This window comes from Bos javanicus, chromosome 5 (assembly GCF_032452875.1).
Source record: "Bos javanicus breed banteng chromosome 5, ARS-OSU_banteng_1.0, whole genome shotgun sequence".
Lineage (NCBI taxonomy): Eukaryota > Metazoa > Chordata > Mammalia > Artiodactyla > Bovidae > Bos > Bos javanicus.
This window is the reverse complement of record NC_083872.1, coordinates 78,262,363-78,277,907: the sequence shown is the minus strand read 5'-3', so window position 1 is coordinate 78,277,907 and position 15,545 is coordinate 78,262,363. Positions and strand designations below refer to the sequence as shown.

The following is a 15,545-nucleotide window of genomic DNA, read 5'->3' as shown; positions in this document are numbered from 1 at the left end:
ATAAGAACTAGATCCTCAAATAAGAAGCAAAATGTTGGGTTTTAATTTGTTGGAAAAATAAAATTTTATATGTGTATCCTCATTCTCATGGGGTTATATATTTAAGAGTAGCAGTTTTGCATTTGAGAAAGCAGAACTGAAAAAAAAAAGACATTAATAATTGCATTAACAGAGTGATATATACCAGAGGAAATGTGGTGACTTAAATTCAATGACTGAAAACTTAATTTTTCATTGTAGTTGAAATCTTCCTTAGAACGTACTTGTTTCCTTGACTCAGAAAGGAAAATGTGTTGGGTAACACTACGTACCTTATAATTCTGTGAAAATCTGTTACCTTCTGAGGGTATGAAAGTTCAGAACTAGGGTTCTCTGTTTTGTTTCTTTGCCCTGACAAGTAATTACTTTTTCTGAGCCCTTGGCTCTCCTTCTGTGAACAGAAGGTGCTCCATCTGCCGTTTTAAAGTGAAGATTTACAGTTCAAACAGGACAGCGTTTAGATCTTACACATGTTTTCTGATACCCACTTAAAATTTAAGACAATAGAATTATTCAAGACCTTGCTATCTTCTTTGTGACTTATTCAGAATTTATATTTTTGATTTATTTTTGCCCTTTTATTTTATCTGCTTTTGGCCAATTTGTTGTGTTTTTGTTAGGTTAAACATGTATGAAAAGATGTCTCAGAACAGTAGCCTGTATTTCTAATGCCCAATAAGAACTTCGGTGTGGAGTCCCTTCCTTTGGACAAACTTTTGTATAGCACATACCACACTATCCTCTACATGTTGGTTTCCTTACCTTTTTTATTCCCCATTCTTTTGTGAATTTCATGAGTCAGCAGCCTTGCCTTACTTGTTTTGTGTCTCCTTAGGGCCTAGGGCACAGAAGGTGGTCAACTAATGTTTATTAAATAAAGACCTAAATCTTCATGGTCTCATTTCTTAAAAGGTATAAATTTTATCAATGTTTTCCATTTTGCTGAACAAAAGAGGAGATAATGGATTCCTTTCTCCTATTCCTTTCTCCTATTATTCCTATCTCCTTAATAGAAAGGAAAAGTCATAATAAAAACCATAAAAGTCTCTTCACTTTTCTCTGCATAATGTCAACTCTTCAGGCATCACTGGGCAAGACCTGTGCAGGAGGGATGAATTGTATGAAATTTCCATTTTTATAGATCCAAAATTATAGGATACGTAATCCCACATAGCTCAGTCTAATATAATAAGCAAAAAGGTATGGATGTGGGGGCTTAAAGTTTAATTCATTTTGGGAATCTCTGTTATCTGAGAACAACTGATAAGCACAAAAAGTCAAAGCAAAATAATTTACTTAAAAATTAGGACCAACATTTCATAGTGGATAGTCAAGAAAAAAATTAAAATTCTTTATTAAAAAATATACATATATATACATGTGAAACTATGCATATGTATGTGGAAATATGTTGGAAAAATAAAAGTAAACCAATTTTCAAACTGAAAATGGTTTATTGTTACCTATGGCATTTTTTCCTCTACAAAAAAGCACATTGCAACAGAATTCACTTCACATATGACTCTACAAGCATTTCTTTAAATAGATCCCAAACTAAATTTGAGGACTTCATTAACTTTCCAGGGTTAAAAAAATACTTAAATCATTAAAATTATTTTCTTATGAAGCGTCCAAAATATAAACAGGCTTTCTTATTTTCTTTTCTTCAATTATGAACAGTCTAAGTCTGCAAAACTCTTATCTATCAGGGACTTGGGGTGTTACTGGAGCCATATTTTGTGGGTTTTAGGAAATCCTGCATCTTTTGTGGACCTTATGAAATCCTAAACAATTTGAAATTTTATAGTGAATTCTATTTGGATTGCCTTTGCTATGTCCACAGCAGCACTCTGTGAAACCACTGCAGAGACTGATTCTCTGACTATAAATAGTTCTCTCAGTTCTACCCATGCCCCTTATCCCGCTTTCTGTTTTTTTGTGGCTGTTATTATCTCTTGACTATATTTTTTTGTCATTTGTCTCCTCCCATCTAGTTTCCAGAACTAGTCGTATATGTCTGCATCAGTTCAATTCAGTTCAGTTGCTCAGTCGTGTTCGACTCTTTTCGATCCCATGAATCGCAGCACGCCAGGCCTCTCTGTCCATCACCAACTCCCGGAGTTCACCCAGACTCATGTCCATCGAGTCAGTGATGCCATCCAGCCATCTCATCCTCTGTCGTCCCCTTCTCCTCCTGCCCTCAATCCCTCCCAGCATCAGAGTCTTTTCCAGTGAGTCAACTCTTCGCATGAGGTGGCCAAAGAATTGGAGTTTCAGCTTTAGCATCAGTCCTTCCAGTGAACACCCAGGACTGATCTCCTTTAGAATGGACTGGTTGGATCTCCTTGCAGTCCAAGGGACTCTCAAGAGTCTTCTCCAACACTACAGTTCAAAAGCGTCAATTCTTCAGTGCTCAGCTTTCTTCACAGTCCAACTCTCACATCCATACATGACCACTTGAGAAACCATAACCTTGACTAGATGGACCTTTGTTGGCAAAGTAATGTCTCTGCTTTTGAATATGCTATCTAGGTTGGTCATAACTTTCCTTCCAAGGAATAAGCGTCTTTTAATTTCATGGCTTCAATCACCATCTGCAGTGATTTTGGAGCCCCCAAAAATAAAGTCAGCCACTGTTTCCACTGTTTATCCATCTATTTGCCATGAAGTGATGGGACCAGATGCCATGATCTTAGTTTTCTGAATGTTGAGCTTTAAGCCAACTTTTTCACTCTCCTCTTTCACCTTCATCAAGAGGCTTTTGAGTTCCTCTTCACTTTCTGCCATAAGGGTGGTGTCATCTGCATATCTGAGGTTATTGATATTTCTCCCAGCACTCTTGATTCCATCTTGTGCTTCTTCCAGCCCAGCGTTTCTCATGATGTACTCTGCATATAAAAAACATCTTAAACTGTGAAATATGCTATATGTACAGGAAAAGTACACAAACACAAATGTATAGTCTAGTAAATAATATAAAGCCACTATTCATGTAGTCATCACCCAGGTGACTGAATAGAATACAGGAAATAGAGTATGTGAGCATCCCAGAATCTCCCTTTGTGCCCCTCCTCCATTGCAATTCCTCCACCCCAGGTAATGCATAATTTTGAATTTCCTGTTTTATGAAATGCCTATTTAACTCTTTAGCCATTTGAAATATTAGGTTATCTGTCTTTTTTTTTTTTTTTTAAAGATATAGGAGTTCTTTATATATATTCTGAATTCTAGTCCTTGGCTGCTGCTGCTGCTAAGTCACATCAGTTGTGTCTGACTCTGTGTGACCCCATAGACGGCAGCCCACCAGGCTCCTCCGTCCCTGGGATTCTCCAGGCAAGAATACTGGAGTGGGTTGCCAGTTCCTTCTCCAATGCATTCAAGTGAAAAGTGAAAGTGAAGTTGCTCAGTCGTGTCCGACTCTTGTGTGACCCCATAGATGGCAGCCCACCAGGCTCCGCCGTCCATGGGATTCTCTGGGCAAGAGTATTGGAGTAGGTTGCCATCGCCTTCTCCCCTAGTCCTTGGGGTGAATGCCAAATATTATGGTTTAAATCAGCAAATTATAATTTCTTAGATACAAGAAATATTTTGTCAGATATAGCCTCTAGCTATATCTGGGCCACTTGACAAATCACCCAGAGATGTTATATAGAAAAATGAATCCATTTAGGCTAACAGCATTTAGTAATTGCTTTCATTAATCAAAGCAGGTTAATTTACTGTCTACTTGCATAACAATGTCAAAAAAATCTCTCATGTACTAAAATCTTTTATACAGCACGTTTAGGTGTTTATTTCCTTCATTAAGATTCAAATATTAATCCAAATTACGCAGAATCATGTTGTCTCCTTCACATTTCTGACACCCCTCCCCATTCTCCTGCAAGAGAGGCCAAGCTGCATAATCAGCCATCCCAGAGCTCAGAGTCCTTCTCTTTTGTATTCAGATACCATGCTCCTGGGCTTTCCCCATGACTCAGTGGTAGAGACTCCACCTGCCAGTGAGGAGCCTCGGGTTCAATCCCTGAGTCGAGAAGATCCATGGAGAAGGAAATAGCAACCCATTCCAGTATACTTGCCTGGGAAATTCCGTAGACAGAGGAACCTGGTGGGCTGTGAATCATGGGGAAGCAAAAGCATTGGACATGACTTAGCAACTAAAACAACAGCAACCATCCATTTACTTTTATGGACAGATGCCAATTGCATTGCTATGGGAGGGGGCAAATGAAATTGTCTCTTATCAGGAAAAGAATTGATTGTCTCCTGGTGGTTGAGTGATACACATAGATGTTGAGGGAGATCTAAGTGTTTTTGAAAGCAGTATTCCTTAATTCTTGTCAGTGTTTTCATCAGTACCACTATGCATGTATTTGGAGAAGGAAATGGAAACCCACTCTGGTATTCTTGCCTGGAGAATTCCATGGACAGAGGAACCTGTTGGGCTATAGGCCATAGGGTCACAAAGGGTCGGACACTACTGAATGACTGAGCACATGCATGAATTATCTCTGCATATCTTAGCACTTTGTTTTGGACTCATACCTTTTGGTCTTTGCTTTTGCTAAGGGGCTGAGTAAGAGAGGAACAAGAAAGTAAAGAAGTCTTGATACTAAGTACATCCATTCAGTGCCCACAGCTACACATTATTGAAATATGAGGAATGCTCTTAACACATGTTAACGATCATGGATATGACAAAAAGTGGTAGAGAAAAAAGTCATGGAGAGGTGAAGTAGGAGGAATGAAAGAATTCATCTGTGCTGTCAAAATCTGTTTGTTGTTGTTCATTCACTAAGTCGTATCCAACTCTTTTTGACTTCATGGACGGCAGCATGCTAGGCTCCACTGTCCTTCACTATCTCCCAGAGTTTGCTCAGATTTATGTCCATTGAGTCATTGATGCTATCTAACCAGTTCATCCTCTGCTGTCCCCTTCTTCTTTTGCCTTCAATCTTTCCCAGCATCCAGGGTCTTTTCCAGTAAGTCAGCTCTTCGTATCAGGTGGCCAGAGTATTGGAGGTTCAGCTTCAGTATTAGTCCTTCCAATGAATATTCAGGGTTGATTTCCTTTAGGATTGACTGGTTTGATCTTGTAGTCCAAGGGCCTCTTAAGAGTCTTCTCCAGCATGACAGTTTGAAAACATCAATTCTTTGGGGCTCAGCCTTCTTTATGGTCTAGCTCTCATATGCATACATGACTACTGGAAAAACAATAGCTTTGACCATACAGACCTTATAAAATCTTTTATCTATATTCCTAAATCCCATTTTTTCCTTCTTTTGACTATTTAGGGGTTACCAATTAAATTACCAGACACCATGTTATTACATAGGAGATCCTGAACATCTTTAAGTAGCTCCTAAAGGAGATCAGTCCTGGGAGTTCATTGGTAGGACTGATGTTGAAGCTGAAACTCCTGTACTTTGGCCACCTGATGCGAAGAGCTGACTCATTTGAAAAGAGCCTGATGCTGGGAAAGATTGAGGGCAGGAGGAGAAGGGGACAGAGGATGAGATGGTTGGATGGCATCTCCGACTCAATGGGTTTGGGTGGACTCTGGGATGGACTGGGAGGCCTGGCATGCTGCAGTTCATGGGGTCACAAAGAGTCAGACATGACTGAGCGACTGAACTGAACTGTATCTGAGAAGAGGAGAAGAGGCGGGAGATGCTAAAATAATTATAATACACTCTTATAATATACTATAATGTGAAGAATGTGTTGGGAGCACAGAGAACCAGTAATTTTACACAGAGAAAACAGTTTTTGAACTGATCTTGAAGGGCCAGCTTGATAAACTTTGATGTTCAGTTAGATTTGATGTGTTACAGAGAGGGAGTTTTTTCATTTGGTTGTTTTAAGGCTAGATGAATATTATTTCTGAGTGACGAAAGTGCTAGAAGACAGCAGATTTCTATTTTCTGCATATTTATACATTATGAGAATTCACTTACAGACATGCTCATCCTTGTACATAAATTATTCATGTAATATTTACCTTCCCCCAGTCTGAGTTGTCAGCTTTGGACATAGAGAACAGGGAGCCAGTTCCTCCTCCAGTGGGTATTTGGGTGGAATGCTTTCAAAGAAGCTTCTTTCTCTTAGTTCTTTTTATTTTTCCACAAGTTCAAAGATTTTGATTAGATATTTTGCTTGTGTCATACCTTCCTGATCTATTGATGTCCAGGAAATCTGATAACAGAGACGTTTAGACCTGTTTAATCTTTGAAATGACCCTCAAAGCCAGTTCAGTTTTGCTGAAGTGAAGATCACTGTCACGATTTGAGTCTTTGAGCTAGTGAAATAGAGAAATTTCTGGTCAAATGATGAACTGAAGACTCAGCAGATATGCTGAGACAGTTTTATTTGTCCCACTAGACATCTTTCCTTTTTTGTGGTGGCATTAGACTGATATTATATATTGGCATTCTGTAAGCCTACTTTTATCTACTTTGACAAGTGAAAGTAGAGATCAATTGTGTTTTCACCTTATTGTGTTTTCACCTAATTGTGTTAGCAATTATGTATCCCAGCAGGAGTTTACTAAGTACCTACTATATGTGAAACACTGTATAGGTGCTAGCCACACAAAGATGAGCAAAATAGGGGTGAGTTCTGTCTTCCTAGCACTTAGAGTAGGAAAAATGGAATTAATCAGCTTTCCATGTTTATAATTACAAATGACATACACAGAAGTAAAGGCTCTCTCATAACCCATTCATTCTTCTTTTTCAATCTTCTTCCTAATTATACCATATGTATAAGTTAACAGTTATATGTCAGGCTTATTCATCAACCAGCTAGGACATTTTTACTAACAACTGCTGTTTATTTAGTCACTCTTACATATTGGCCAGTAGTGCATCACAGCCACGTTGGCTTCCAGATTTTCACCTTGGGAAAGCAGGAGATGAAGAGATCATCAACTGAAGTAGAAAACATAGGAGGAAAGATTTGAGACTAAGAAAAAAATGTTTTGAATACATGGAGTTTAAGGAATTATAAGACATTCAAGTGAAGGTACTAAACAGTACCGAACAGGCTAGTGCAAATACACTTCTGAATCTCACCAAATGGAAAAGCAAGAAAATTAATAAGGAGCCATTACGTATCTTGCTCTGATTGTGCAATATATGATGTCAAATTATTGCATATAAGTCATTCTTGGAGTCATGGAGTGAGTGAGATGAAAGACCCCCAAGACTCACCGTCCTCAGAGCTGGTGGAGGAAGAGGATGCAGGGAAAGGAGAGCTGTGAGAAGGACCAGGTGGGAGTGGTGAATGGAAACCAACGTGGGAAGTGTTTCAAGAGAAAACACTTCAAATGTTTCATGAGAAAAACCAAAGCTGAGAGAGGCCAGGAAATATCAGAGCTAGAAAGCAGCTGGATTGGAGGTTCACAGGAACATGAGCAGAATTCTGAATTCTGAAACTCAGCTCTCATTTTACTAAAAGGGCAATTGGGTGATGATTTTTTTCCCCCTGGCCACCATTTTGGATATTTGATTACCTATTAGACAGCTAAACTTCCTATTTCTTGGTAGTTAAGATTTACCAAGGAGAATTTCTGTGCTATTTAAATGATTTGTGATTAAAATCATTCAAGTTAATTGTTCACTGCTCACTCAGTTTATTTCTTTTGTTTTGCTTTTTAACGTCTGCTTCAAGGCTACTATCTTTATAGTTTCCATGGTGATAATTTTTAAAGCTTTTTCAAGTTTTCTTGAAACATAAATGCACAATGGCTTAGCGAATGTGGGCAGTGAATAACTGGCTCTGTGATTAACAGCTGCCATCTCAGGCAGCACTTAAGTATCGGCAGCACTTTGAGAGCAAGTCTAAATGGACCCATGTGTAATCTGCTGTGAAAAACCATTTGTATAGTTTCACTATTTAATGTGTAAAAATAAATCAAATTAAAAGATTTCTATACAAGTCACATTTGGTTTTAAGTTTTACTAATTTTTATATGTAAATATGTAAATAAAGGATACAATGTGCAAATTGAAAAAAAAGCAACTTTTGACAGCAGCTGTTAATGATTGTGCAAATTGAAAAAACCACTTAAAGGGCCAGAGAAGGAAAAACCTGAGAGAGACAGCATGGCCAGCAAGCTTTGACTACAATCTTAAGAAAAAGTGATATCTGTACAAGACTGCAGCAATCCAAGGTAGCTTTGTTTTAAAAAATAAGCAAAGAACCAGAAGGATCTGGAAGCAGTTGTTTGCCATGTCCATCCAAGATCTGAGCAGGGGTGGGTACCCTGCATGGACCTGTAGTGGTCAGTTCTCCTAAGAGACCTGTGCTGTGGAGACAGGTGTACTGGGTTGTTAGGGTCTGATGCAATTACATTTAAAGCAGGCAGATCTCATGTTGACTCTTCATCCATGATCTTCCAACTTGCATACTTGGTTAATTCGTTTCTGGAGAGCTTGCCTTTCAAGAGAAAATGTGATTTTTCTACTGATGTCTTTCCCTGGCCTCTTGGCAGTTCTCTAAGTTTTACTGTAAAATAAATGTCTAAGAACTTCCCTGGTGGTCCAGTGGTTAAGCCTTCATGCTTCCAATGCAGGGGGCATTGTGCCCAATCCCTGGTTGGGGTACTAAGATCCCACATGCCACAAGGCCAAAAAAAATTTTGTCTGTTCTGGTTTTTTGCATCAATCTCCTGTGGGTTTAATTCATGTGCCAGACTATCACGAGCCTGAATGAGTCTGGAAAGGGATAGTTTCCTCATCCACGACTCATGACCTAGATCATCAGATTCATCAAGTTATGCTCCTTGTTAAGATCTCTAGGCCTGCAGGCAGGTAGGCACTTTCCTGAAGAGATTCCTCCATTTCACCATAAGGCCTTCCACTGGGCAATTACATGTTAGTTATTTTTCTAAAAATGATAAAATTTAATATAGTAAGACTTAATTCTGTAATAGTAAAAATGTGAAACAGATATTACCTGAATGACTGATCAGTTGTAAATGTCATAATTGTTCCCATATTGCATTGTGTCTCCTTGTGCTAAATTGCATGAGCTAGGCCATTTCTATAGCATGGATCTCTGAATAGGTCTTCTGAATCATCCTTTGAATGATGCTCCTAAACATGTATTAAGTATAGATCCTGGGTAGTATTGGAGTCAGTGTTGGTCATCAATAAAGATTTTCTCTGTGGTGATGGGCTGGTTTCTTATGAATGACAGCATTTATACAGCTATATGTTCTTGTATATTGACATTATTTAATAATGCATGTAGCTTTGTAATAAGTTGCATAAGCCACATTACTTAATAATCCAGTCTGCCTTAAAGTGAAAGTGGAGAGTGAAAAAGTTGGCTTAAAGCTCAACATTCAGAAAATGAATATCATGGCATCTGGTGCCATCACGTCATGGGAAATAAATGGGGAAACAGTGTCAGACTTTATTTTTTTAGGCTCCAAAATCACTGCAGATGGTGACTGCAGCCATGAAATTAAAAGAGGCTTACTTCTTGGAAGAAAAGTTATGACCAACCTAGATAGCATATTGAAAAGCAGAGACATTACTTTGCCAACAAAGGTCTGTCTAGTCAAGGCTATGGTTTTTCCAGTGGTCATGTATGGATGTGAGAGTTGGACTGTTGAAGAAAGCTGAGCGCTGAAGAATTGATGCTTTTGAACTGTGGTGTTGGAGAAGACTCTTGAGAGTCCCTTGGACTGCAAGGAGATCCAACCAGTCCATTCTGAAGGAGATCAGTCCTGGAATTTCTTTGGAAGGACTGATGCTGAGGCTGAAACTCCAGTCCTTTGGCCACCTCATGCGAAGAGTTGACTCATTGGAAAAGACTCTGATGCTGGGAGGGATTGGGGGCAGGAGGAGAAGGGGACGACAGAGGATGAGATGACTGGATGGCATCACTGACTCAATGGACGTGAGTCTGAGTGAACTCCGGGAGATGGTGATGGACAGGGAGGCCTGGTGTGCTGTGATTCATGGGGTCACAAAGAGTTGGACATGACTGAACTGAACTGAACTGATATGTGTTACACAACAAACCATTTTTTTCTGAAGTCAAGAAATACATATTGTTTTATGTTGCTAAATTTGTGTGCTTTGTCAGAGAAGTACTGCCAGAAAATCATCTGAAATGTAGAACAATAAAGTTGGGGCTTTAGATGATTTAGGTGAACCAAGAAAAAAACTAATGTCAGAATTAAAAAGATGCAAAATAAGAATAAAGGCAAAACATCGACCCTGTCTGACTTGGGAGAATACTGGTCACTTGATCTTAAGACATGTGAGTAACCAGTTTGAGATTCTGCAGTAGTCCTTAGTATTTTGGTCTGTCTGAAAGTTTTGTCAAAAGAAAGAAGAGAAAATGCATGTATTTTCTTCTTGACCTGGAGAATTTAGCTTGGTTTGCTGTGTACAAACAGGACGATCCTACGAGTTGCCCACTCAGTTTTAGAAAGGCGTGTGGATAAAGATAGGGATTAGAAGAACTGGGCTTGGGGGCTGAACAGAGAGAATGATGATCTGAAAGGACACCCAGGAAGATGCTTATCTTTAGCCGCACCCATGTAGTGCTTGTTAACATCTCTGAATTCCTGTTATTGCTTTCCCATGCTATAGACATATAATTTCCAGGGCTACTGTGTTGTACAGCTTTGCAGAATAGTGACAGAAATGCTACCCCAGATGTTATGCAATGCAAGTCTGCACAGCCTGATACAGAAGCCTTGGTTGGGTCCATGGTGGGTACTGAGTGTATGATAGTCTGATATCCCACTAGAGAAGAGGTTTTCTCGTATCTTATGAAATAGATAAGACTATGCTGGCTATTGTTTAGAGACAGTAGTCTGAAGAGGAGAGCCCTTTCCATAGGGAAGGAGGCAGACAAGACTCAAATAAATTCTGTGACTCTTTTTTCTGAGCATTTCCCTGTCATTTTCATTATAGCTCTTGTACTCTTCATATAAACTGCACTGTGCTTCTCAGCAATTATGATAAATCTTTTGTACTTCAGCAAATATTCCCCAAAAATGTAGGGTCCGCTGGCTTATGTCTTTACCGTAGGCATCAAACAGATGGTGGTGGCATTGTCAGAAAAATGGAGCAGACACAGTTGCTTAAAGATATAAAATTTCCTTGATGTAAAAGAATACTGAGATTTATGTGACTGGGACTTTCTGCTCAGAGCATGTAACAGTGTGTTGTTGTTCAGTTGCTAAGTCGTATCCAACTCTTTCCAACCCGGTGGACTGCAGCATGCTAGGATCCTCTGTCTACTATCTCCCGGAGCTTGTTCAAACTCATGTTTATTGAATTGATGATGCCATCCAACCATTTCATCCTCAGTCATCCCCATCTCCTCCTGCCTTCAGTATTTCCCAGCATCAGGGTCTTCTCTAATGAGTCGGCTCTTAGCATCAGGTCAACAGTCCCAGTGAATATTCAGGGTTGATTTCCTTTAGGGTTGACTGCTTTGATCTTGCAGTCCAAGGGACTCTAAAGCACTACAATTTGAAAGCATCAATTCTTTGGCACTCATCCTTCTTTATGGTTCAACTATCACATCCGTACATGAATACTGGAAAAATCATAGCTTTGACTATACAGACCTTGGTCAGCAACATGATGTCTCTGATTTCTAATACACTGTCTAGGTTTGTCAGCTTTGTGATGGTCATATTTCCAGGTATCCTTAGGCTTTTAACTGTACATTGTGGTTACTATGTGTTGGGTGATGACTAACCAAGCTTTAGCAGATTCTCCTCCTGGAAATTTGTGAGACAGGGAGGAACAGAAGTGCCAGCTGTGGAATCAGAGGCTGTAGAAGGAAGAGGAGCAGACCCTGAGAGCAGGTGAGTCACAGTTAATATCTGAGTGGACTCACGCTGAAGGGTGTCCCCAACTCTGCCTCTCTTTTCCTGCCTCGGGTTTGCCGTTTTCTTCATGGTGGAAGGCTTCTCCAAGGCTTCCCTGGTGGCTCAGTCAGTAAATAGTCTTTCACAATGTGGGTGACCTGGGTTTGATCCCTGGGTTGGGAAGATCCCCTGGAGAAGGAAATGGCAACCCACTCCAGAATTCTTGCCTGGAGAATTCCATGGACAGAGGAGCCTGGTGGGGCTACAGTCCATGGGGTCACAAAAAGTCGGAGATGACTGAGTGACTAACTTTAACTTTCACTTTCCATGGTGGAAAGTGGATGCTCCACAGTTCCTGAGACTATATGTCTTTAGTTTAAGCAGTTGGCAGAGGCTGGTGCAAATCCCAATTGCACCTGCCAGTGAGAGAGAAATGGGTTGGCCCACCTGGGATAAGCAGTTGGTCCATTTATAACCAGGGAGATTTGTGTGTGCAAACATGGCTTCTGGGACCCAGTCCTGAGAAAACAGAAATATGAGCAAAGTGAGAATAAGTTCTCCTGTTTAAGGAGTTATTTCTCCCGTTTAAGGATATAAACAAGCATATATGCTAATCTTTTATTTCTTTATTTTTTCTTTTAAAGAAATCAAACCTACTTCATATAGTAGTAATATCATCAAAGAAATGCACAGCTATATATATGGTTAGATTTGAGTGGTCATCTGACACCTGGGTCTGAGAGCAGATTCTTCAGTTCATTCGAGAAGCTTCATAGTAAAACTGCTCTGAAGAAGTCAGTCCACAAAGCCCACCTGACAGGAGAGGAAATTCAAAACCTTAAATCAGTTAAGACTTACCAGATTCCTAGTGCTTAAAATCAGAAACGTGAATCAAAACTTAACCTACTCTAAGATTTTTTGGTAAAATCCCCAAGTTCATCACGGACCTTATCTTAAAGTCAGGAATATTGTTTTTTCAGTGTTGAGTGTTCTGGACATAACACTTTTAAATTATTTCCTTCATCTCTAAGCTTCTATGACATTCTTTTCCCTCATTCTCATTTTAAGTCTCTTCCTCCAAATTTCCCCAAATGCTCTTTATCTCTCCCCTCTGTGAATAGGGACCCAAGTTAGTCCTTGGCCTCTGCTCTTCATTTTTACTCTTTTTCATGAGTTTTTCCAACATCTTGGTATTAAGGAGGCACATTTCTAGGCTTTACCTCTCATTTAACCATTTTTTGTTAGACCCAGATGCCAACTGAGTGACAACTCTGTGGCTTCATGTCGTTCAATTAGTAACATTCCCATAATTTTATCAATGCCAGTGAAATTCTCCCAGTTGCCTATGCTTAATACCGTGAACTCATTCATCTTTGGCAACTTTCCTTCCTTGAGTCCCATTACCAAGTCCAGTTGAGTTTTCCTATGTAGTGATTGTAGGAATAATTCCTTCTTCTCCATTCCTGTTGCCGTGGCTACATATTCTCATTGAAATGTCTTCCGTGTTCTCCCAAGAGGGTTTTGTTGTTGTTGGGTTTTTTTTGGGGGGGGGAGGGGGGTGGGCATTTGTTTTGTTTTTTAAAAAACTTCTGGTTTAGTAAGTAGCTCAGACATGAATCATAACAGAATTACTTGAAGAATTACTCTGAGCTCCATTACAATCACAATATCTGGAGTGATCTTGAAAAATAAAGGCAAGATTTAGAGTAGAAATGTTCCTAGGTAATTCTGTTGTGTGCCCTGGGTTAAGAATTACTGCTCTGGTCTCCACTTCAGTTTATCTTACTCACCATTGTTAGATCTGTTGTTTAAATACCACTTAAAACCTTCCTTTGCGAACAGCCTCCTCAGGTCTGCCAGCTCAAGGTCAAGTTTCTTAATCGGACATTCACAGCTGCTCACTATTCCTGCAAGTGAGCCCTGAACTCTGAGTAGCTAGTGTTTCCTTTGTCTGTCACATTTGTGTTCACTCCGTGACCTTGCTGGTCTCAAAAAAGTAGGTCTTTTTTAACTTCCCTCAAGACCCACCTTCTCCTTGAAGCTTTTCCAATGAATGTAGCTCACTCATATTCTCCTTTCCTCTCCTCAAATTCCTGGGGTCTTATGACCTGTACTGCTTGTAACCTAATACTTTATTATGTTTTGTCTTGTATGCATGACTCTTTTCTATCAAAGCAGATTTTCAGTTTCTTAAGAGAAGGAACATATTTGATATCCTGTATATAGTTCAGCATAGCCTGGTACTGTAAATCAACTTAATCATACACTAAATAATATCTGTACTGTGGATAAACCTCTTGCTTTATTCTGCATCCAGTTAAAATGAACCCATTTAAGGCTTTCCCCTAATTCAGGCATTTTACCCCGTATTGTTTCTGCAATTAGGCAGAGAAATGATCATCTGCAAAATTAACCTTTTTGCTTTTCTTACTTGAAGTGCAATGCAAAAAAAAAAGTTGTCGTTTTCTTAAAATCAAGTATCTTGAATACAATTTGTTGTTATTTTTTCAGTTAATCAACATATTTTTTAATTTATTTAATTCACAATGCAGACAGGGCCTAAAAGCAAATGTGAACTTTGTCCACAGCTGTACCCTATCAGCCACTAACAGTCCGCATTATTTCAGACATAGCAATCATTTACACTCTTTATTACCCAGGGGCATTTCAAACTGTTACTGAAATGCATCCATCCCCGGAGTAACCATCTGTGAATTGTAACACCATAAGGTAGAATGATGAGCAGCTCCATCTAATTGATATGCAAAAAGGAGGGTTTCAGCTGTCCAGCTATGGAGATTAAAATTCAACCTTTTAGTAGGCTATTTCAGCTGAATTTTTTTTATTGTAGTATCTATTTCAAGGACCCACTGTTTTAAGATTCTCAGAAAGAATAATATAGCCCTCTTCTCCACTGAGATAAGAACATCTCAAAATGAAAGTATCCCCTTTAATAAATGTTTATGGTAAAAAAAAAAATTCGAACCCTACAAAGAAAGGTAAATTATTGTAAAAAGCAAAATTACTATTGGTGTTCTAGAATATCACAATAGCAGTGCATTTCTTTCATACATCTGCTTGCACTCCAAAATCCTAAGAGGAAAAAAAATGCTTTATTTTTAATGTTTCAACTGCATTAAAATAAAAGAAACTGTTGGGAGCAGTATGTGTTTACATAGTAAGATATATTTGCTTATATTAAATGGGTTTTATAACAATGACTTGAAATCGTTGAAAATTTTCTGCCCCTTTATTACAACATGTAACCCTGAAAGGGTCTCAAATTTAACTGTCTGGCTAGAGGTACTAAGCCCTCCCTTCCAGTGACACCAGCCTATTGGGAATTATCCAGGAATCCTACTGACCAGTATAGTTCAGAGAAGTAGTTCCATGGTGACTTTTTTAACTCTGTGGAGAATAACATTTTCAAATTGCAGTGCGGTCTTGAAATAGCCATTGCTGTTGCTGCCCACTGAGAGATAACTACTCTCCTGAGGTCTGTCCCAACGGCTGGAAGGAAAATAGCAGCTCCTGTCAGTCTGTGACAGGAGTGGATTATCAGACATTTGTAAAGAGACAGAAGCAGACTCAGGCCTTTCTTCAGTAAAACTGCACTTAAAAATGGTTGTTCCTCCAGGGTTTTTGTGTGCGCCATTAAGA

The 15,545-nt window shown here is 39.2% G+C and overlaps 1 protein-coding gene and 1 long non-coding RNA gene across 6 annotated transcripts in view; one reads left to right on the top strand and one right to left on the bottom strand.

Moving 5' to 3' along the window:
* BICD1 (BICD cargo adaptor 1) overlaps positions 1 to 15,545 on the top strand; it is a 252,610-nt gene that overhangs the window by 24,814 nt on the left and 212,251 nt on the right. The gene's annotated exons all lie outside the window — the stretch shown is intronic.
* On the bottom strand, positions 12,494 to 13,409 carry LOC133247950 (uncharacterized). Its single transcript, XR_009736571.1, has 2 exons — positions 13,242 to 13,409; positions 12,494 to 12,698 (listed from the first exon to the last, which is right to left on the bottom strand). It is a non-coding gene; the product is annotated as an uncharacterized LOC133247950 (long non-coding RNA).